Source organism: Pimephales promelas, chromosome 4 (genome assembly GCF_988280905.1).
Source record: "Pimephales promelas chromosome 4, fPimPro1.hap1.1, whole genome shotgun sequence".
Lineage (NCBI taxonomy): Eukaryota > Metazoa > Chordata > Actinopteri > Cypriniformes > Leuciscidae > Pimephales > Pimephales promelas.
Genome location: NC_142772.1, coordinates 42,016,154 through 42,039,935, shown reverse-complemented (window position 1 = coordinate 42,039,935; position 23,782 = coordinate 42,016,154). Strand labels below are relative to the sequence as shown.

Here is a 23,782-nt window from a genome sequence, read left to right as displayed (position 1 = left end):
AATATATCTAAACTACTGTTCAAAAGTTTGGGGTTGGTAAGATGTTTTTTAAAAAGCCTCATATGCTAGCCAAGGCTTTATTTATTTGATAAAAAATACAGTAATATTGTAAAATAAAATAAACAATTTTTCCTTTTTAATATTTTTTAAAATTTATTTAGGCCTAAATACAAGTGTCAAAGCTGAATTTTCCGCATCAATACTCCAGACTTAAGTGTCACATGACATGATGACCCCTCAGATATCATTCTAATATGCTGATTTAGTGCTTTAATATGTTCATTTATTTTTATTATCAATGTATCAACTGTACTGTTTAATATTTTGGTGGAAATACATAATCTTTTCAGGAATCTTTGATGAATCGAAAGGTTAAAAGTAGCTTACAGAATTTATTTGAAATGGAAATCTTCTGTAAAATTATAAATGTATTCCCTGTCACCTTTGACCAATTTAATGCATCATTGCTATACACATATTTTTTAAATGTAGCCTATAGGCTAATTCATTCTAATTTTGATGGACTGACAAATCTTCTTCTTTCAAACTAAAACAGTGAAAACGGCAGTTTAGAGCGATGTCTCTATAGATTCTGGACCATGTGAGGTTGACAAACCGTTTAAATGTGAGATGTTTTGGGAGAGATTTCATCGCAGACAGGAACCGCACTGTCCCGTAAGGTCTACAGTTCAGTCAGAGGGAGCTGTGATGAGGATGTGTTGGAGTCATCACCTGAAGCCAAAAACTCAGGTAGCCTACGATTTATATAAGACGTCACAAGCACACTAATAAGTCTGTGGAATGTGAAAAAGTTAAAGGCACACAAATAACTTTCTTTTCTTTTTTTTAAAATAATAAGTGTTTATATTTTAGACCTGACGGGACTGTTTTCGCGGGAAATTGTAGAATTGCGCACATACGTCACTCGAGTGTCGTGTTGTATCTAAAAGGAAAAGTTCCGCTGAGAAAGATTGACATGCTGCACGCCAAATCTCGAACCCTGCTCGAACGTCATAGAAACACCGACACCGTTTAAAATAAAAAAGTAACGCCGACCAGAGGAGAGTCAGTATATTTTGCTGACAGGCAACAAGAACGTGACACAACTCATAATTGGCTTGGCTTGGCTTTTCGGAAATGGTGAGAACTTAGCTGAGGGGTTTGAAACGCGTTAAAAATTGATGCAAAAATGGCGTTTTTATTGCTCAACAGGCGAGTAATGTATTTATTGCACTGTATAAATTGCCAAATGTAGCCTAGCTGTGTAACAGAGTTTGTTGTAAAGTATCTATTTTGATAAGTCATGTCATTATGTTTGAGGTCCTTTCCGTCTTAAAGGGATAGTTCACTTTGAAATTCATTTTTGATATGTTTTAGCTTATCTCAAGGGCATCCAAGATGTATGTTTGTTTCCACGGCATTTTCAAGTTTGATATGTTGAGGTCAAACCGTTCTTTTCTGTCAGTCATGTAATGGAGGTTTATGGGGTGTACTCTGGGTTCACCTCAAAGAGCATGCACAGAGAAGTCCGAAATGATTTAATGACTTGTAAATGTACACATTGATGGCCTAAGACATGAAACGAGCGTTTTTTGTGCGAAAACTAACTTTTTTAAACGTATTTATATCGGTTTTTTTTTTTTTTTTACCTCTTGTTGTAATCACAGTCCAAGAACTCTGAGGGCGAGGGCGGAGGGAGATTTCAGAAGTGGTATCCTTCACTGTGAAGATCTAAACATATTTATATATACAGGAAATTTCGATATATAAACAGACAACGTTGATTTTTTATTTTTTTTCGGGAACTGCGCAAGAGATCACTTCCAGCGCTTTCCGGCGCTTGCGCAGAACGAAGTGCCCGTGCCTTCAGATCACTTGGACGTGGCTGTGGTTACAACAAGAGGTAAAAACAATATAAATACTGTTCGTTTTCTCGCACAAACCGCTCGTTTCGTGTCTTAGGCCATCAATGTGTACTTACATTACGAGTCATTAAATCATGTTTAATTTGGACTTTTCTGTGCATGCTCTTTGAGGTGAACCAAGGGTGGACCCCATAAACCTCCATTATATGACTGACAGACAAGAACGGTTTGACCTAAACATATCAAAATTGAAAATACTGTGGAAATAAAGACACCTACATCTTGCTAAAACATATCAAAAATTAATTTCAATGTGAACTATCCCTTTAAGTCTTAACTGGTTATTAGCTAGCTAGTAGCTAGTGAATGTTGTTTAATTAGCAGCATACATCTGCACAGTCATGTAGAGCCGAATCACAACCAAAACAATGTTCTCATGCATGCAGTTTGTTTTTTGCAGGTTATAAAACGTAATTGTTTTCTAAGCATATTGATCAGCATGATGCAGCACACTTTTAGAAGCCCTCCACTTTCCCAGCTCCACCTGTAAAGATCTGCTATGGGTAATTCATATACTTTAGTGTACCGCAGCAGCATGTTTTACTTGCTCACAGCATTGGCAATAGCAATTCCCGCACTTGCTCTGCAGCAGCAGCGAAGCAGATTTATTCTGCCAAGACAAATCATATCAACATTGTAATATTCATTACCATGCCGAACACTCCCAAGAGTTGTCATGACAGTTTAACCAGTTCAACAGTTTTCTTTTTTCTTTCAGTTTCATCTTTTTAAAACAATCTTTACTACCTTTCTTTTAAATTCTGATGTGATTAGTGTGGACTTTTTCTCCCATGGCACACAGTCCAAGCTTCATACGAGCATACACATCTGTCTCGATCCTCAGCCTAAAGTACTCCAATTACTCTTAATGGACATGGAAACCGAGCAAATTAATGACACTGACAGCATCACCTGCGATGAGGGCATCACCCTTTCACACTTCCCTTCTCTTGTGTTGAGACAGACTGTTCCATAAAGTCTCGTGGCTATAAAGTGAAGAATGCTCTTTAGTCTTGCTGAGGACTTCAGCACGGCTCTTCGTTTCTCTCGGTGGCTTTACATAACCGACAAAGACATAATGAATGAGACACAGAGCCTGTCATTTGAAACACAATTACTCCTGTGAAGTGGGCCAGAGCAGTGCCATCTCTTCCTATAACTACATGCCTTAAATAATAAAGTAAAACGTGCTGATTTGCAGAGAGCCTAATGCATTATGGGAATGCACAATGTCGAATGAGTGCCAGAGCTGTGAGCTTTGCATTTATTATCATTATGTGTTTAAGCATGTACAGGCAGGTTCCTTTTGAGTGTTCTTAATATTAAGGGATGTGAATTGTTATTAGATAGCATGGCAACAGTAATGCAAGGAATGCCGTGATCCGATTATAAGTAGCTCTGCTGCTGTCGTGATATTTGCACCATGCGTTTTCAAACAACCCCTAGCAGTGCTCTTAAACCATTCTTCCAGATGGTCTGTTTAACATTCTAGTTGCGTAATCTGTAGTTGTACGCATTCCTTTTGCGATGAAACAGAGTAGCGCAAGGCTTCTCCAAGGATAGACTAAATATGTCCTTTGTGCTCCTGTGGTGTGCTTTTATTTGCCACCTGTGTGCTCATTTCTCAAAAGCAATGAAGCAAACATATGCACTTTGTATTTGCTTATGGAGTATTTTTGATGTATTCTTAAATTGCTTCAAACTGTAGTTTGGCAGTGTACCAGCTAATCATAATTAAAAGTAATTCAGCTACAGTAAAGCTACCCTTTTGTAAAAGAAGCTAAGGAGACGGTATCATTATAAATGTTGTGTATGTGGCATAAAACAATAAGGATCTAAATTATTGTAACAGGATTTAACTGATACACTAAATACAGCTAAAGCAACAAAAATTATTTACAAACTATACTTAATTAAAAAGCCCATCCATCTGCATCTGAAATGGCACATGGGTGTATTTTTGGGTGTATTTACACAAAAAGTTGAATGCAGCTCTTTGGTGGCATGCATGTTTTATTATAGAAATATGAATTGTTTAATAAAAATCGAAATTATGTTTAAATGTGAAACTTAAACCACCAGTAGGTGGCAGCACTTACTCATCTTTGAAATTGAGTAGTCGATATTTTCAGTAACGAAACAAGTGACTGACTGCGTCTGAAACAAGTGGGCAGCACAAGCAAGGGGGTAATCCATCAGCCGGAAGTCTCGCGGGAGCCGCCAGTGTAGCAGAACTTCACCTGCTTTTAGCATAACATTGACTCCCATTCATTTTGGTGTCACTTTGACAGCGAATAATTTTACATCTGAGGCGTCCAAATACTCCAGTTATCCATTATGTATTTCTAAAGAAATACGACAATGTATAAAAAGCTCAATTACTTTGTATCTTACGTTACGGCCCCGTAGAAGTCGTTTTTGTAAAAATAGGCTAACGATTGTCTTCACGATTGCTAAAAAGTATGTTCTGTATATAGTATGAATGTGTCAGTAACGTTGCTTCACTTACATTTACGTTTTTTAATTTAGCAGACACTTCCATTCACAAATTCTCTCCTGTGGCCTCATGGGACAGATGTCCAAAACTGTCCATTGTATGCACACTTCAGAATCTCACCTGAAGAAGTTGGTCATCCAGGTTCTCTTTTATGAATACTGTGAATTCGGGCATCCTTTTTTTTTTCTTTTTTTTTTGTCACACTCTGTTTTGCTCAGAGATGTGCATCAGTTCTGCATTGGAACTATTTTCGTCGGCAAAATGGAGCAAAAATACCAATATTGTGTCTAAAATGTTAATCACTTATATTAACTTATTCGGTTTAAACTATTGTATAAAATCAATATCAAATTTGGAATCATGCTGATATTTGGGGAAAAACGCTCTATTGCTTATATGATATTGCATAACTTTATCATAATTTATAAATATAAAAAAAACAAGACCTCATGTGGGATTTTTTTGCCCCCACATCTCAAATCATTTTTTTAATTTTAGTGGAATCCCCAAGTACCATTAATTTCCGACCCTTAATTGTGATAATCAAATTTTATTTCACAGACTGCAAACAACAGCAACTCATCTTAACCTGTCACCTTGTAAACATAAATACACACAAATCATAACGTCTCTGAAGTGTAGTCTGTCACACTCAACTTTTTTTAAAATTCCTCTGATGACTAAAGGCAAGCAAACTTAACCATTGCGCAGTGTAGATACATCTCGGGAGTAGCATTTTTAATTCTGATTCAGAATTAAAACTATTCACGAGCTTCATTCGGGTCGGCACGCTCAAATATTTTACCATCAGTCACATGCAAATGCGACTGAAATGGTCGCACTATAGAGCCATTGTTTATTTGATCAATGAATCGTTCAAAATTGTACAAAATAATTAAACTGACTCAAAATGATCAACAATACAGAATGAACATGACCTTGTAATACTTTCTAAAAGAGATATCAATGTAGGTCTTAAGGTCTACAACAATAGAGCTACAATAGTGTCTCAGCTGGAGACCTGGTCCTATTGTCGTGGTCCATAATCCGTCCTTGATCCGTCGTCTCTTTTAGAAATTAAGTCCGTAAAACCTGCGACCCACCTTTGTTGGATATTAAACATCAAATGGGCCTATTTTCTGATTAGTTATGATTGTGCAGCCCTCTGGCTTTCAGGGTGGACAGGCAAATTATTTGTTGTTGGACTTCAACTTCATAAATAGTCTCATTGGTTAAAAATCCCGCTCCACAAAGCTATAGATTAAACATCAAATGTATTCTATATGGCATTAAGTGTCAACATAATCCATAAACCATCCTTGATTATGGTCATATTGAACATCTTATGTTGTTTTTAGTAACCAAGCATGGTCGATGTGAAGTTGATTTGCTCTTTAAGGTAACAGTTCCTTAAACTGTGTTTAAATGCGGCTCATATGTTGTGGCTTTAGGCCCAGTAGGGGTAGAACACCTAGTACACCTAGCTGTCAGTGGAGGCAGAGCTCTCTGGCATGTCTGGCTCAGACACAAACAGATTTACTGCAAATGAGATCATCTATCAGCAGGGGAGAGGGAGGATGTGGACAAGGGCATGGAGGACATGAGTGAGGGAGCGGCCGGAGCAGAGACCTCTGTCTCCTTTTCTACCTCTATTCCAGAATTAAGAGATAATATAGATAGTATTTGATGGGGTAAAAGACTGAGAAGGGGTGCACCATATTCACTTGGGTCCAAAATTCAGAAAAAAAACAGTCTAGGATTAAAACCCAGCTAATAGGGGATTCGACTAAATTCTGTCTAGGTTCTCTCAAAGTTATGAAAAATCATTCTCCCTGTAACATTAATCGTTCATTCATAGTTAGTTAAATGTTTGTTCAAAGTTATGTGCTATTTTCTCTTAACATGTTAGCACAAAAACATTATTTTTTTTCTGAAATGTTTTGTTAGTTAAGTCACCTTTATTTATATAGCACTCAATGATGCAAACAGTTATTAAACTCTGCTGTAAAGCAGCTCTGAAAAGACAATAGTAGACATAATTTAGTTGAAATCAGTTCAAAAACTGTGTTAAGTTCAATTGAGCTATAAAGCAGCTCTGACACACTCATTTCATCATCAAGCTAAGTTGAGTTCCCTTTCAAAAGCTACAATCGATGCTGCGCTGCTTAGCGCATTGGGAACGTCTTTAATCGTGACCTGCTGTGAATATCACGTGTAACACGTCAATAGAATTGACTCGGAGGTAACATAGCCTCGGTCGATGACGTCATTAGTGCGCACCCGTGACGCAAGGCTATAAATAGATGTGGGAGTTTAAAAACTAGGGCTGTGAAACGATTAATCGCGATTAATCGCATCCAAAAATAAAAGTTTGTGTTTACATAATATATGTGTGTGTAGTGTATAATTATTTTGTATATGTAAATACACACATATGCATGTATATATTTAAGAAAAATGTGTTATTAATATATTAAAAATATTTATATTTATGTATAATATTAATTATGTATAAAGTATATACATGCAAACATTTCTTAAATGTATACATCGCGATTAATCGTTTCACAGCCCTAGTTTTTGAAATATTTAATGAACTGGAAGTTATAGAATAGTGTTTTCATATTTAATAGGAATGTGTGTATAGTATTTTTTATATGTTTCAATAAAACATTGACATGAATAAAGAAAAATATTTAAAGTTTCTAATATTCTGAAATTCTTATGCTTATAATTTGTGATAAACGATTTTGTATAAATTGGAAAATTGCAAAACAGCCCCACTGCATGTGTCATGGGCAAACTGTCTATCTCTGAGATAATTGGCTTAGAACTGCATTATTACTAAGTGAGGAAAAACTTTAAGCACTTTGACTTTAATGAACTTTCTTGTGTCGTAATGTCACATCGTTGGATTTTGTGAGCTGCATTTTAATTCTCATTCCTATGCAACTGTGCTGGTAGTGAAATCATCCTGAAATGACTTGTGTTTTTCTACTAGACACCAAAGGAGGAGATCTCTGAAGCTGATGACAATCTCGTTCACGAAACCCCTCCACATTCTTCACAGGAAAACGAGGTGTGAGTCTTTATCAGCAATTCTCTCACACATACCCAATGATTATATCTCCACACACCGTTCTCTTTCTGCAGCTGAGTGAAAAATATGAGACGGCACACGGCATAGGTGCAAACAAAAGTGTTAATTAAAATCAGCTGATTTGCTGTGCGAATATAGGTGCAAGTTCGATGTGGAATGTCACAATCTGAGAATTGTGCCCATCCAGTCAGATTACATTCACTTCAAGGGGTCATATTAGTGCACTTGCCCTCATTGTAGGGTTGCGTTCATGAGCTGCTGCTTAAGTATTTGAATTGATGAATGAACAAGGAAGGCCAAAGACAGTTTTGGCTCACAAAACTGCATACAATGATTATGGGTTTGCTTTAAACATTATACACTCTAAAAAATGCTGGGTTGTTTTAACCCAATTTTGGGTCAAATATGGACAAACCCGAAATGTTGGGTTAAAAATGTAATGTAAAAATTTAACCCAACGGCTGGGTTAGTCCATATTTGACCCAAAGTTGGGTTAAAACAACCCAGCATTTTTTAGAGTGTATATTATTATATATTGAACAGTATATATAGTTGTGGTCAGAATTTTTTGCAACCTTGGTAAAGGCCCTTATTGACCATGAGAGGCTTTTTCTCAAAAAACATTAAAAAATCTTACAGACCCCAACTTTTTTTTTTGTAGTAGACCAGTGATAATAGTCTAAAAAATGACATAACAATCCCTATGTTGAGACCTGTTTATACATCTATAAACAATTTACCAATTTATGAACAATCTCCTTGTTTTTCCCTCCCTAGAATTGTCCTAAAGTATCCTTGGTTACAGAAAAGAGAGGACACGGTTCTTCGAAAACATTTCTGCCACACAAGGTTAGGATTCCTACTGTGCACTAATTATTGTTTATGTCTGCATTAATATGCTAGTGCAGTTTAGCTCTAAAAAGCAACATTCACAGATGCTCTAGTTAAGCACTGCCAAATCACTTGATTGCTTACTGTATATAATAAATAATGTATGTTTTCATAAAATATGATTATGCCTTTTTAGATCTGTTTAATGACTTCACAAATCCCAAAATAGCATACAGCATTTCTTATATAATAAGTGTATTCAAAGAACAATATTTCTTTTTCCTTTTAGGCAATAATGGTGGAAATGTACAATAGCTTATAGAGAAATCCTAATATGATCAGTTTTAAAAAAAACTCCTGCGCAAAAGAACACAAAAGTCTATAGATAAAGACATTTTGAAGTCATAATGCCAGTACTGACATTTTAGTATAATGTTTGAGTTAATTTTTCTGACGACACCAGCACATCTGTGATTAATTTGAAATTTACATGCATAACCAGTAATTTCAATGCTAAACTGTGTTCCTGCAGCAAGACCTATTATTATCCGTTCTTCTTCTCCACCCCACTCTCAGCATCTTATGCGTCTTGCCCAGCGGCTATGGTGGTTTCAAACCTGGCAGACATCACCAATGGCATTTTGTTTGTGGGGGAATCTAACACAGTCTCACCACAGGAAAGAGATCTGTGTGTGTCTCTCTCACTCTCTTCCTTTTTCTGTGCGTCACAAAATGGTTGACATTTATGACAGACACGACCGTAGCCAAGCTTGTTGAAATATTCATACTCATTCTCATGAAGACTGACATTTTTGAAAGGAAAAATGCAATTATTGTGGCTGTATTCAGTGAAACAGTCTCAAGAGGATGAGGTCACCGCTGTTGTGTTTATCAAGGGCTTTTGTTTAATATTGCTTTAGTTATTTAGTTATTTTTTACTTTTGGCCTTGATGATATGTGTAGCTGATGTACTAATTTTGAAAAAATAAATAAATAAATAAATAAAGTTCTCATTGTTAATAGAGATCTGCAAAAAAAATATGTATTTTTTGTCGGCCAACCCAGAAGTTAGCATCACCCTGGTTTCCTCAACCCTATGTAAATTTAGTAAATTTTTGGGGGGCTTTTGTATTATTGTTAGCCTGGATGCCAGCCCGAACTCCGCCCACAACATTTTTTGGTCGGGAAGTTCGGTCTGGACTCGATCCATTGAGGAGTAATTATGATCAGTCAAAAAATGATCGGGCCAATCAGATTGCCAGGGCGGGCATTAAACGATGATGGACAGATGATCTGCAGGGACGTAATCATCACGTTATCAAAGAGCACCTAACTGGTTTCCCTCAAAAATGACTGCAGCTGGATAATTGAGATATATAGGTCCCGCTGTCGCGGCTGTTGTAAAATAAATCGACAGCGCATTCATTTTAATAGACGAACAGAAAACTGCAATCAAGGCATTTGTCGATCGGAAAGATATTTTTGTCGTCATATGGAGCAGTTTCAGACTCGCATTCTTTCTAGAATATGAGTATGACGAAGTCAGGCTAGATTATTGTAGACAAAAAGCTCGGAATCCAACAAAAGTTTATGATTCTTACACGGTTTGTTCATCAAGATAATCTGCACAAAATGCAAAAACTCAGTCAAAAAAACACTGACTTTTGGACGATGGAACTGTAAGTGCTAAAAACTATTTCTGGGTAATTGGCCTACAAAAATATGTATTTTGTACAAATATAACATTTAAAAGAACACTGGATGAACATCCAACTAAAACTTTTTTCCACAAACTATGTATTTTATTTTTTTATTTTAGAACATTATTAAAGCAAGTTATGTTAACGTTACTGGTAGAATGTTTGTTCATAACTTTGAGAGATTCATGCCAGAATGTTATCTTAAATACATATATCATTTTTCCTCTCCACACCCACTAAACCAAACACGGCTGTTTTGGCAGGTGGTATGATGTTGCGGCAACATCCTCTTCAGAATGGAAACCCAACCGGAGGAAAAGGCACACTACCCCTGTGTACAGATCATTGATCTCAACACCACCTGAACTACTACCACGGTAAAACACTCGCACCCCTTTCTTATACTCTCTATTCTGTTAGGGCCGGGGGTTTCTTCTTTACAAAAGTTTACAGAAATTAATTTCTCTAAATGGCCAACACATTCTCATCCCAGGGTGTCATATAGGTGACGCTTTTGAAATTGCGTCTAAATTTGACGCACATGGCACCCTTTCGCCTCAATATAACACGCTTCGGTTATGGGTAGATTTAGGTTTAGGGTTAGACTACTAGAGGGCGCCCCTTCTGGCCCATATATACTGTATCTGCGTTTCATATTGATGCTAAAGGGTGCCATGTGCGTCGGATGTAGACGCAATTTAAAAAGCGTCACCTATATGAGACCAGGCTGAAATGGCAGAAACAAACATGCGATTAAGTCACTTTAAATGCCAGTCAGGTGGTCTCTTCCAGAATAAGCGGATTGAGTACGACTTCATGCCATAATTCAACAATCTGGCTACATGTGATTAAAGCATTACTGATAACTTCGTAGTCTCACATTGCCACGCATATGATTGGAATACTAACACATCACGTCAGATAAACTCCCTGACATTAAAATTTTGCACACACAAACATATAAATGCATTAAACAAGAAGGGAAACAGGAAAATATTGCCTTTCTCGGCTGGAATGAGCCACAGCAATCTGAAAAGAGTGTTCACCGTGAAGGTCCCAGCTTTCAGAAAAACAAAATTCATTCAACCATAAGTGTCACCCAGCAGGATAGAGCGATTACCCTCTGACTAGAAGGATCTAATGCAACAAAATGAAAGGAAAAAATAAACATGGCTCATTTACACTCTCTTGATGGAATATAATGTTTGCTAGAATCAAAGTACATCTTCGATGCATCATTACTCCTTTGATAAGCAATTTACATTTTCTAGACTGCACTTGAAAAAACATTTTTGGTTTTGATGGGGACATGGTGTTTTTATTCTGTAGTTACCTCAAGCTGCCTGTGAGAGGTGTAGGTTACCGGATCTGAAGGCTGTCCATATCATTCATACACACTGCATGATTTACCAAGCAGGTGCTTTGCTAGGACATGCCATTTGATTTTATACTTTATCAAGTTTGACACTGATATCATCTTTAATTTATCTAAAAGGGTCCAGACAATTTTTGGAGGGGCCCTGTATATACACGCACACACTTCTTGTCCGTATCTGCTGGATGAAATCTACAGCAATGATATAGGCCTACCATATGGAAGTGTTATTTTGTAAGGTTATTTTGAAAGTATGGACACATACCATTCAAAAAGTTGGGGTCAAATTACATTTTACAGTTATTTTAAATTGTAATAATATTAAAAAAAAAAAAAAAATTGTGTCTGTTTTTGAGGCTTGAGAAATGTTACTGACCCTAAACCCTTGACCGATAATCTTTATAAAGAATTTACTAATTAAAATGAAACTGATTTTACACCACATATGCATTTAAAATGTATTAATAGCTGTTTATTAATTTATGACCCCTGTGTAGAGGGAATGCATTGACGTCACTTTCCCGCCGGAACATCCCCCCTCAGCCTGACTGAGTGGCAAAGGTCTGCTGCGTGACTGGATTTAATAGGGGAAACTGCGAAAATGCAAATAAAACGAACAATTTTATCAATTTAAACTAAATGTTGGACTCAATATAGTGTTTCTTACAACTTACTAAAGATCCAGTGATCCATGGATATTGACATGCAGCCAGGAATCGTGTTGCCTAACATTTATGTTTGCCTGATTTCGACACCGGGGAAATAAAAGCAATATAGACCTAAACATAAAGCAAATTTTGCCTGTGAACGCTTTATATAAATACAATATAGGTAGGTCTAAATGCGGGTGATGACTTATATCAGTGTTATATATAGCCTATACTGTATATATCATCATATCGTCCAGCCCTAAAACTTTATAGTTTTTTTGTTTTTTTGGTCAGTGTTTATTAAAAAACATCCAATAATGCAGAATATGCAATAATAAATATTTAATTGACGAGTTGTTAATATATATAACAATACAAAATATATGGGTATGGTTTTACACGTAAATTCAGCATATTGACACAAAATGCCTTTTGCTGACTGGAGTCCAGTTGTTTCTCTGAGCTGCAGCGATCCATTTGCTCCTCCTTCTATAGCAGTCTGTAAAAATATACCTCTGATTTTTTTTCAAATCTAGTTGTACAGTCAATCGTAAAGCTCTTTCCCACTTCATATGTGTTGTGTTTGTTTTTTAAAAAACAAAACAAATACAGCCGCTCAGTCTTTTTGCCACTCACTGTAAGTAATTGCAGGCACGCATTCCCTCTATTAATGCATCTGCAAATGTGGCTAAGTGCCTGGTCATCTATGAATATGGCAGATATAGCAATCTTGTTCAATCACCCTTGTGTCTTTTAAGCCGGATAAATAACCCACATATCACATTGTGGCTAACTAAACCTTACAGGTTGTGTGATGTCAAGAAGCTTGTTGTCTGCTAACAGTGAGTAGGTGGATGTCATTGAACAGAGGCCCAATGAATGACATCCAGTGAGTAGGTGGATGTAATTCATCAGAGGCCTGATTACACGTCTTAACCTTGAAGTTTCAACAGAAAGCAGAGAGCAAAGCGATGCCTCTACTTCATGTTGAAAAGAAAGTGAGAGGAATTAATTTATACAGGTACAATGAGAAACGGCCTTGAAATGTTAGCTTGTAACAAATGAGCCAAAGCACAGTCAGGGTATCTCTCTCTCTCTCTCTCTCTCTCTCTCTCTCTCTCTCTCTCTCTCTCTCTCTCTCTCTCTCTCTCTCTCTCCCCTTCTATATATACATACATATACATACATTTTTTTCTTTCAACTTTAAAAAGGAGATTCAACACCGAATCAATTAACAGTGGATTTGATTCTCACCGTTTCCACATGCCATCAAAGTGTCTATAGGTGTGTTCACACAGAAGATAGATGGATAGATAGATAGATAGATAGATAGATAGATAGATAGATAGATAGATAGATAGATAGATAGATAGATAGATAGATAGATAGATAGATAGATAGATAGATAGATAGATAGATAGATAGATGGATAGATATTCTTTATACAAATGATTGCTGGATGAAAGATTTACTAGACAGCCTCAGTCTGCTGCTGTTTTTCTGTCAAGAGGGCTTTCAAGATATACACAGCTTTTGATTCTGTGTCTGGTGTTATTTGTACATTTGTGTTTAAAAAATATGAAAAGAAATCTCTCAGAAAGGCTATCTGTGGAATAGGGTGTTTTAGGTCTTATGTTGTACATCAACTTGTAAACTAAGCAATTATACAGGATTTCAAAGTTGCTGACACAAGGTTACATGCTGTGCCCTGCCTGCAGTATAATTTCATTTGCATAATGAGGGTGGTTTTTATTGTTTGTTTGTTTTTTACTTTATAACAATGTTTTGCAGGACATATATTATAAAAAAAATAATTTTCTATTATTCCTAGCATCAGTGGTGCTGTTTGAATTGGCTGCTGGAGGCACTGACTCTGGAACGCTCTGAAAGATCTGAACCTGTTATTTCCTGTTGTTCCTGCTGTTATTTCCAGGTGAGTGAGAAAAAATAATAGAGTTTGGGTTCTGGGACAAAATCATTCTTTAAGCTCCTCCATTCTTTAAGATCCTCCATGCCCATCAGTGTATGTAGGCTACCGTTTGGGGTCAGTTTTGTGAAATAGTATCACAACTCGTGTATATATATACAGTATATATATATATATATATATATTAGGCCATTTTGCAAGATGTAAACAACACTGGTCCAGAAGCACTTCCTGTTTCAGTTTTTTAACACTACATAAAAGCTAGAATAAAATACAACCAAAAGAACATATAAAACTGAATAAAAAAGTTAAACAAACATCTTTAAGATTTTTTCTTTACATGTGAAATAAAGAAAACAGTTACAAACTGAAACAGGAAGTGTTTCTGGACCAGTGTTGTTTACATCTTGCAAAATGGTCTATATATATATATATAGATATAGATATATATAGATATAGATAGATATAGATATATATTAGGGGTGTAATGATATCCTCATACCCTCATGTCACGATTTGATACATATCACGATACTGAACTCACGATACAATTTTATTGTGACACTCCAAGACATCTGGTAAAAGGTTAACACAATTTGCTAAATTTGATATTACAATGTGGGTTTAAATGAATGGCTTTGGACTCGGTGCTTGTAACTCAAGGACAATGGTGACACCAGAATAACAATATTCATGATTCTGAAGCTGAAAATATTGAGTTATTGTAGATGAATATGCTTGAGATATATGGCATTATCAGGACCCACAAATATTCCCACATTGCGTTGTTGTATATTATAATCAACATTATATATAGTAGTTTAATGTAGTACTGATACTAAAACTCTGAAAACTTGAATTTTTTTCTCACACCAATTTTTATTATTATTATTTTTTTTATTATTTTATTTTATTATATTTTTATATTTTATTACATATTGTCACTATCCACGATACGTTTTGTTGCATTTTTGTATTGCGATATATTGTGGCACGATATGATATATAGTTACACCCCTAATATATATATATATATATATATATAATTTCTGTGATGACAAAGCTGACTTTTCAGCATCATTACTCCAGTTTTCAGTGTCACATGATTCTTCACAAATCATTCTGATATGCTGATGTGGTGCTCAATTTCCTATTTTTGTCAGTTTGAAAACATGAGATTTCAGGACTTTAAAGAAATGCCTTTTAATATAATAATAAAAAAATGTGGTCCATATGAACTTTTTTTCCCTGTGAAATCTACAGATTTTTATAAAGTAAATGTAAGAATATTTTTTATTGTAATAAGCGAAAGCTAGAGAAGGAAGAAAGAGGAGAGGATCGCAACATAGGAACAGAAACAAAGCAAACAGCCTAACTTACAACAACTGACAAAACAACATGAGAAGCACAAGTGCTATATATACAAGATAACGAGATGACAAGACACAGACAATCAAGGGGAAAACAATATGAAAAACTTAAAAAGGACTATATAGATGGCAGACAGAAGCAGAACATATACCAGGAAGCATAGCAAAATTTTGAAAAGTCAAACAAAGAGACCATATCACAGTTATTTTGTTAGCTAAATTTCAAGAGATTAATCTACTAGACTGGAGCAAATTAGGTTTACTTGTTTATCTCATTTAAAAAAAATCATGTTAATTTGAATATTATGCATCAGGCTTTTAAGTAATGTTTATTTGTACAGTACATCTCTCAATTATCATTGTACTACTTTGTAGGTCTAATACATGTTTTGTCACTTCCAAAAAAAACGACTAAAAAATACAGAGCTTTGATGATAAAACCTTTAAACCTTTAAAAAATTAAATATCATCTTTGTAAGTCTCATTATTGGGTGCCATTGAGTGACACCTGACATTGGTATGCATGTAAGTAGTCGGCTATACTGTTACTGTTTACATTACAAGCTATCAGAATTTCATCTTACTTTTGGGGCATATAAATATCAACGACTGCGTGAAGTTGCATATTCTTGATTAGTTTTGGCCTCTGAATAAAATTGAGCCGTTTTTTTCCATAAGTGTGAGCTGTTTGTTTTAAAGGGTCAATAAACTGTTCCATTAAAAAAATCTGAGGTAACACTTAACTTTAAAGCTACCTATGCATGTGGACACACACATATTTTGGTCTGTAGGTCATCATAAATAATAATATATTTAATGTCCTTTTCACAAGATGCAGAGGTAAAGTTGCATTTTGGTTCTCAACCAGCTTGCCTCCAGTGGTGTGTGTGTGTGTAGACTAAACCACAGTAATACAGACTGTGGCCCCTGAAGTTATGACCTAATTCAGCGATGGGCATCTTGGGTCCTGGAGGGCCACTGTCCTGTAGAGTTTAGCTTCAACCATAATCAAACACCTGCTAATCAATGTCCTCAGGATTACAAGAAAAATGAGGGCAAGTGAGTTTTTTTATCAGGGTTGAAGCTAAACTCTGCAGCAGGACCATAGTTTCCCATCCTTGACCTAATTAGATTTGCTCAATTTTTTACCTTCATATTATAAATGATATTTGAGGATGAAAGCATGTTAGAAATAGGGTTTGGATTCATATAGGCACTCTATATGCGTGTGGTTTTATTCACTATTGATCAAAATATACTGTAATATATATATATCCCTCAGGTGTTCTTCGGTCATTTCTGACTGAAAAATTTTCTGTTTTGAATTTCTAAAAATCACAGCTTCATCGGAATGTTATGAAACTTGGTGACTTTTATGGCATTATGTATGTGAATACACAAAAAAATTGAGGTCATGATCTGAGCATGCTAAGTGGTCTTAAAAAATAGTCAGACTTGTGGTCTTTGGTCAAAAATGACCCCCATAGGAAATGAATGGAAAATTGACAAAAACACAAAAATTCACAAATTTGTATTTATTTATTTTTACATTTATTTAATAAAAAATCGTTTTTGAGATTGTTTCAATATATATATATATATAGAAAAATATATATATTTCCATGGCAAAAATAGACCATAAATATTGCATAAATATTAATAAATTCAATCAAATTGTCTCAAAATACTTAATTACAAAGAATAAATATTATAGAACAAAAATAAATTGCATTGGTTTTACTGGGATGGAGGAAATTCAATTTTTAGGTGTCCGGTCACTTTTGACCAGGAAGATAACATTCGGATAAGATTCGGTTGACTCCGAAACGAAGAGCACCTGAGGGTTAAGTTTTATTCCGTAAGGATGCATTAAAAGGTACAGTAAAAATTTATCTTTACTTATCTTTTACCTAAAATTATCATGTTTACACAAAAATATTAAGCTTCAAGCCTGATTTAAGAAAGAGTGTCATTTTCCACCAAGATGAAACCGACATTTTGAAACAGATGCATTGCAGTCCGTGCAATACTATCTATCAATATTTATCAAAGGATGCATTCAATTCATCAAAAGTGACAGCAAAAACATTTAAAATGTGATAAAAAAAAATAAATTCTGTTCTTTTTAACTTTGTACTGAAAAAAGTATCAGTTTACACAAAAATATTAAGCAACACAACCATTTTCAACGCTGGTAATGATAATAAATGTTTCTTGAGCACCAAATCAGCATATTAGAGTGATGTGATGTGACACTGAAGACTGAAGCTGAAAAATTCAGCTTTTCAATCACAGGAATAAATGACAGGAATAAATAAATACATTTTCAAATATATTCAAGTAGAAAACAGTTATTTAAAAGTGTTATATTCCACAATATAACTGTATTTTTGATCAAATAAATTCAGCGTTGGTGAGCATACGAGACCTTTAAAAAAATCTTTCAGACGCAAACTTGTAAATTCAAATGTAAAGCTGCCTTTTTAGGGTTAGGGGTTTGTTTAAATCACTAAGCTCAAATTTGATCAATAGTAATGGAGATAATAGCCTTAGCCATCACAACTAATGAGCGCTTACAAGAACAACAACAAACTGGAACAACAAGGAAATGATGAAGCCCTCGTATTTAGGTGGTGTTTAAGAGAGAGATACGGAGGAAAAAGAGAGCTAGGGAATTTAATCCTTCATCTCCTGGAGCTACAGGTTGCTGCCTGTGAAGGATGAGGAGAGAGAGGCCAAGACAAATGGAAAAAGAGGGAGAGAAATTGTTAGAAGCGTCTCCCAGAAGAGCCTGGAGGGGCTCCTACCATCCCAGAATCCAATTTCCAATAAAGTGAAGCTTTATGGGAAAACGGTACAGCATGGCAGTGAGCAGATATTACAAAAAATAATGAAACTTTATCAGCCGCCGTTAAAACCCAAGCCGAGAGGAGAGGGAGCTTGAGATGTGCGCACTTGTTTTGCTCCATCCTTCCATTTCTTTCTGTCCTCTCAAGGTGACATACGATTTTGATAATACTCCAGGTTTAGTGAGCACATTATGAAGAGATCACGCAAATAATTAATATGTCAAGAAATTGTGTGCGTCTCTTTATCTGTCTCTGACTGTCCTTCTCTCTCTCTCTCTCCGTATCTTTTCAGGGACCCTGGAAAGAGCAGAACCACGATAAAGAGGCTGAATACGGAAAAGGCAATAGAAGCCAAGTGGGAGCAGTTTATCGCCCCGCCAAAGGTTTTCTCTTCCAAATAGGCTCTTTCTCGCTGGAATCTTTGAGTTCCTCTGGCTCTATGAAGCGATGTGTTCTCCCCAAGCACGCCAATGGGATTTAGACAAGTGTGCCACATTAGTTGCTTTCTGGAAGACAGTTAATAAGAAAAGGGCTAATTACACTCTCGGCAGATAGAAACTGTAGGCAACGATTATGGAGGGTGGCTTGATGGCTAAAGATCTGAGCTGGTAACCAAGTGGTGAGCTATGATGAGCCGTCGCCATTTTGGCCATTGATTAAGAAACTTTGGGTGTGTTTGTGATGGAATAGTAGCATGCTGCTTGGTATACACTCTATATACTAATAATGCAGAGTAGTGTGTGGAAAAAGATAGTATTGAAACATTTAAAACGGCAGTATTCTACATTTTATCAAGTCACATTGATTCATATTACACTTTCTACGATACAGACTAAAAATAAATTGTTTAAAAGCAACTTCACATAGAAAAATTACTGTTATGAGTAGTTCAGTCCTTTAAATTTACATAACATAACAAAACGAACAAATCTTTTTCTGAGTCATTTGGTTCATTCAACGAACGAAACGAACGAATTGACTCGGAAAAAGATTTGTTCATTTTGATGAAACAGTTCGAACAGGAGAGTCACAAACGTGTGTCACAGAACAGAGCAAGGCGAGCAATTGAGCTTATAAAACTTCAACTTTGTTATTTATTTATTAAATTTCGCTTGATCTTATCTTATTATTTTGCTTCCCTTATTCATCGTCTGGAATCGTTGAAAGCGTTTGGTTCCCATTGAAGTCCATTATATGGAGAAAATCCTGGAATGTTTTCATCAAAAACCTTAATTTCTTTTCGACTGAGGAAAGAAAGACGTGGACATCTTGGATGACATGGGGGTGAGTAAATTATCAGCAAAAGTTTTTTGAAAAGTGAACTACTCCTTTAAAGCTACACTGTGTGATTTTTACCCCCATCTAGTGGTGAAAAGGTATATGACCATCCAGTGAATATTAGTTCCCTATCGTAGTCACTTCGAGTTACGTCAGAAGTGACGGAGATTGGGGGTTTCGCATAGAAAGCCAATCCTCTTCGAGTATTAAAACACGAGCCAATGGCATGCAATGCCTTGGGGCTGCGGAAATTTGCATAGCGTACTCCGCCCTACTCCGTGAGTATAAAAGGAGGAAGTGAACGCAACCGCAGTATGTTTTCGCTTCGGAGCCAAGAGAACCTCTTCACTCCTGAAAGCACTGTTCAAGACTCTTCGAGACGAGCGTCCTCTTCAGTGTTGGTGTGACGGCGGTACCCAGCGAGATTCTGCATCGCCTGCGATCTGAGCAGTGGTCTGCCAGACTTTGCGCTTCTCCCTGGTCGCTTCAGCGCTGAAAGAGTGAATTTCCTCCTCTCATTGAAAGAGCTGCACGCGCACGTCTTTTTAAAGACGGTTCGCCCGTGCTCTTCTGGGTGTGATTGATTTCTGTCGTCATCTGATGGTCACGATCGCTGCTTTGTATGCCTGGGCATTTCAGCATGCAGCAGCAGCGTTCGTGGATGACTCATTTTCCTTCTGTGGGAACATGACCATCTCTACACTGAGGTCGAGACTCAATGATCTCACTTGAGTGAGAGTCCCGGTCCCCCCCGCTCGATCGGTTTCCTCCATAGGGGGCCCGTCGACCCGGGGACCTGGTGATTTACGGTGATGGTGTGGGATAAGCCCCGACGATTCCTCGGGCCACACCTCCCGCCTCAGTGCGAGAGCCAGCGAGCGTTAGTTCGATTCAGTCGGTTGCTTCTTCGGTGGCACCGGCTGCTTCGGGCAGCGCTCCAGATGATGATGCGATGTCGATCACAGCATCACTAGGCGGGCTTGACTCCTCGGGAAGTGAGGATGCGGCCGCGTTGCCTCCCTCGGGAGCGTCAGCGCCGCCGTGTCTGATCCCGCGATGATGGCCGTGCTATCTCGGGCGTCCGTGAGCATCGGGTGGGGGTGGAACTCCGCCCCTCCCCGATCTCTCGCGGCTGAATAATTGGTTTTTGGGTAACGCTGCCGCCTTACGGCCACGGCCAACCCCAATTTCCTTTTTTCCCCGAGTTGCATGCGGAACTGACACGCACTAAAAAATAAATAAATAAAAAAAAAAAAAAAAAAGCGTGCTTAGTTCCCCGCCCTTCCTCCCCTCGGCGATGCGGCTGTCTGTGGGTACGCTGGGGCTCCCCCGGTCAACCGGCGGTTGCTCTCAGATGCCCCTCCAAAGCCTATGGGTTCTCGTCGTCTATGGCGGCGCGATTCTGTAGAGCGGCGGGACAGGCAGCCTCCGCCCTGCATATGATGAGCACCTACAAAGCTAGCTGCTCAGGAATGTGCACGAGGAGGTGACGGACCAAGCGAGCTGCGAGCCTGTCGCCTACCTTGTCCTTAAACGGGTCACGGAGGCGGTCGCTCGCTCCCTTGGTCAGGTGATGCCCACCGCTGTGGTCCAGGAGCATCATAATGTTCGGCGGTGCGGTCCAGGACTTTGCCCAGCACTTCTCGACCGCCTAGGAGCAGACGAAGGCGGTTTCTCTGCCCCGACGGCCAGCTGCTGCCTCCAACCAGCCGTCGGCTCGGACGCCTCCGCCAGCTCGCCGCCGAGGACGCCCCCCTGCGGCTCCCTTCCCTCCCACGCGGCCCCAGCAGCAGCCTTCAGCCGGTTCGCGTCGCGGAGGAGGCCACAGGTAAGCGTCCCAAGAAAAGAGCCCCCCCTCAGGCCGCGTGCCCCGCTAGATGCCAGGCGAAGCGATGTTCCTGAGGCGGGCCGCTCAGTGATAGTGTCATGGTTTTTCTCAGGAGGCGGTGGCAGGGCCCCTCCTTCCCCGGTGGAGGGCCGGTGGAGAATCTTTTGTTCTAGCTAGCTCCCTGAGCTGGTTGAGGAAAAGCTGACACTGTCATTGAGCACACAGACTGGAATGAGCGCGCACGACGTCCAGTGCGTCGCCCCGTTCATTCCTCTCTGTCTCGGAGGGCGCGGAAGGGTGCGTGTGTCGTCCCCGGGCTACGCCAATCCCTTCCCCCTCTGTCGCCAGACCCCCGGCAGAACAGACCCCCGTGGAACGCTCTGCCTTCCCTGGTCTCTTCTGTCGGGGAGCGGGTTTCGACGGTGCATCCGGACGGGGTAACTCCTGCACGCATGCCGGTCGACCCGCCTCGCTGCCCCTCCGGGGGGACGTCTGTGGTTCGCATGACCCCGTTGGCTCACTTCCTGGAAGCCTGGCTAGCGCTTCCCGGGGTTCCCGCTGGGTCATCAGAACGATCGGATTCGGCTACGCGATTCAGTTCGCACGGTCTCTTCCCCGCTTCAGGGGAGTTCGCTCCACGATGGTTGGTGGCAATGCCCCAGTCTTGAGAGCGGAGATTGCGACCCTGCTGGCGAAGGGTGCAATCGAGACGGTCCCTCCAGCCGAGGTGAGGTCCGGGCTTTACAGCCCCTACTTCATTGTCCCCAAGAAAGACCGGTGGGTTACGACCGATCCTGGACCTGCGCATTTTGAACCGTTCTCTCCATCGACTACCGTTCAAAATGCTCACGGCCAAACGCATTTTCGAATGTGTTCGGTATCAGGATTGGTTTGCAGCGATCGACCTGAAGGACGCGTACTTCCATGTCTCCATTCTCCCTCGACACAGACCGTTTCTTCGGTTTGCCTTCGAGGGCCAGGCATACCAGTACGCCGTTCTCCCATTCGGGTTAGCTCTGTCCCCTCGCGTCTTCACGAAGATCGTCGAGGCAGCCCTTGTTCCCCTTCGCGAACACGGGGTTCGCATCCTGAACTATCTCGACGACTGGCTGTTACTAGCACACTCTCGAGCTCAGGTTTGCGAACACAGAGACCTGGTGCTACGGCACCTAGCCCGTCTGGGCCTTCGGGTCAACCGGGAAAAGAGCAAACTTTGCCCCGTGCAGAGGATCTCTTTTCTCGGCATGGAGATAGACTCGGTCGCCATGTCCGCGCAGCTCACGAACGAGCGCGCGCACTCACTGCTGGCTTGTCTTCGACAGTTCGAGGGCAAGAGTGCGGTTCCACTGAAACTTTTCAGAGGCTCCTGGGGCATATGGCATCCGCGGCCGCGGCAACGCCGCTCGGTTTGCTTCATATGAGACCGCTTCAGCTGTGGCTTCGCGATCGAGTCCCGAGGTGGGCATGGCATCGCGGCTCGCTCCGAGTTCCAGTGACTCCGACGTGCCGCCGATCCTTCTTCCCGTGGTCGAACCTCAGCTTTTTACGGACAGGGTCCCTATTCAGCGAGTTTCCAGGCATCTCGTTGTCTCCACGGATGCGTCTACCACGGGTTGGGGTGCCATGTGCAATGGGCATGCAGCCGCCGGTACCTGGACAGGAGCCCAGCGCCTCATGCACATCAATTGCCTCGAGCTGTTGGCAGTACGGCTCGCCCGGCACCGCTTCCGAGCGTGCTCTAGGGCCAGCATGTGCTTGTCCGCTCAGACAACACTACGGCAGTAGCGTACATCAACCACCAGGGGGGGTCTACGCTCGCGCCGGTTGTCGCAGCTCGCCCGCCACCTCTTGATATGGAGTCAGAAGCACCTGAGGTCCCTTCGTGCAGTTACATTCCTGGAGACCGGAATCGGGCAGCCGCGAGCTGTCCCGGTCCCGTCCCATCTCCGGCGAATGGCGACTCCATCCCCAGTCGGTCCAGCTGATTTGGGACCAGTTCGGGGAGGCACAGTTAGACCTGTTCGCCTCTCGGGACTCGTCCCACTGCGCCCAGTTATTCTCTGACCCGCGGCTCTCTCGGCTCGGATGCGCTGGCGCACAGCTGGCCACGGGGCCCACGCAAGTGTGCGTTCCCCCAGTGAGCCTCCTTGCACGGGTGTTGTGCAAGATCAAGGAGGACGAGGAGCAGGTCTTGCTGGTAGCCCCCTACTGGCCCACCAAGACGTGGTTCTCCGAACTCTTGCTCCTCGCGACAGCACCTCCTTGGCCTATTCCCTGAGACCGGACCTACTCTCTCAGAGACGGGGCACTCTGTGGCACCCTCGTCCCGATCTTGGAGGCTGCACGTGTGGCTCCAGGACGGGACGAGGCAGGTTTGAGTTCGCTGCCACCTGCGGTGGCGGCAACCATCACTTCCGCAAGAGCGTCGTCCACGTGACTCCTTTATGCGTTG

General features: G+C 40.0%; 1 pseudogene across 1 annotated transcript in view; it reads left to right on the top strand.

Moving 5' to 3' along the window:
- The first annotated feature begins 630 nt into the window (after nt 1-630).
- LOC120470305 (uncharacterized) overlaps nt 631-23,782 on the top strand; it is a 34,297-nt pseudogene continuing 11,145 nt past the window's right edge. Inside the window, exons 1-9 of the transcript XR_016168415.1 lie at nt 631-750; nt 5,988-6,055; nt 7,424-7,503; nt 8,300-8,371; nt 10,317-10,430; nt 11,383-11,398; nt 13,910-14,011; nt 16,325-16,434; nt 18,517-18,618. The product of XR_016168415.1 is annotated as an uncharacterized LOC120470305 (transcript). The remainder of the gene's footprint in view (nt 751-5,987; nt 6,056-7,423; nt 7,504-8,299; nt 8,372-10,316; nt 10,431-11,382; nt 11,399-13,909; nt 14,012-16,324; nt 16,435-18,516; nt 18,619-23,782) is intronic.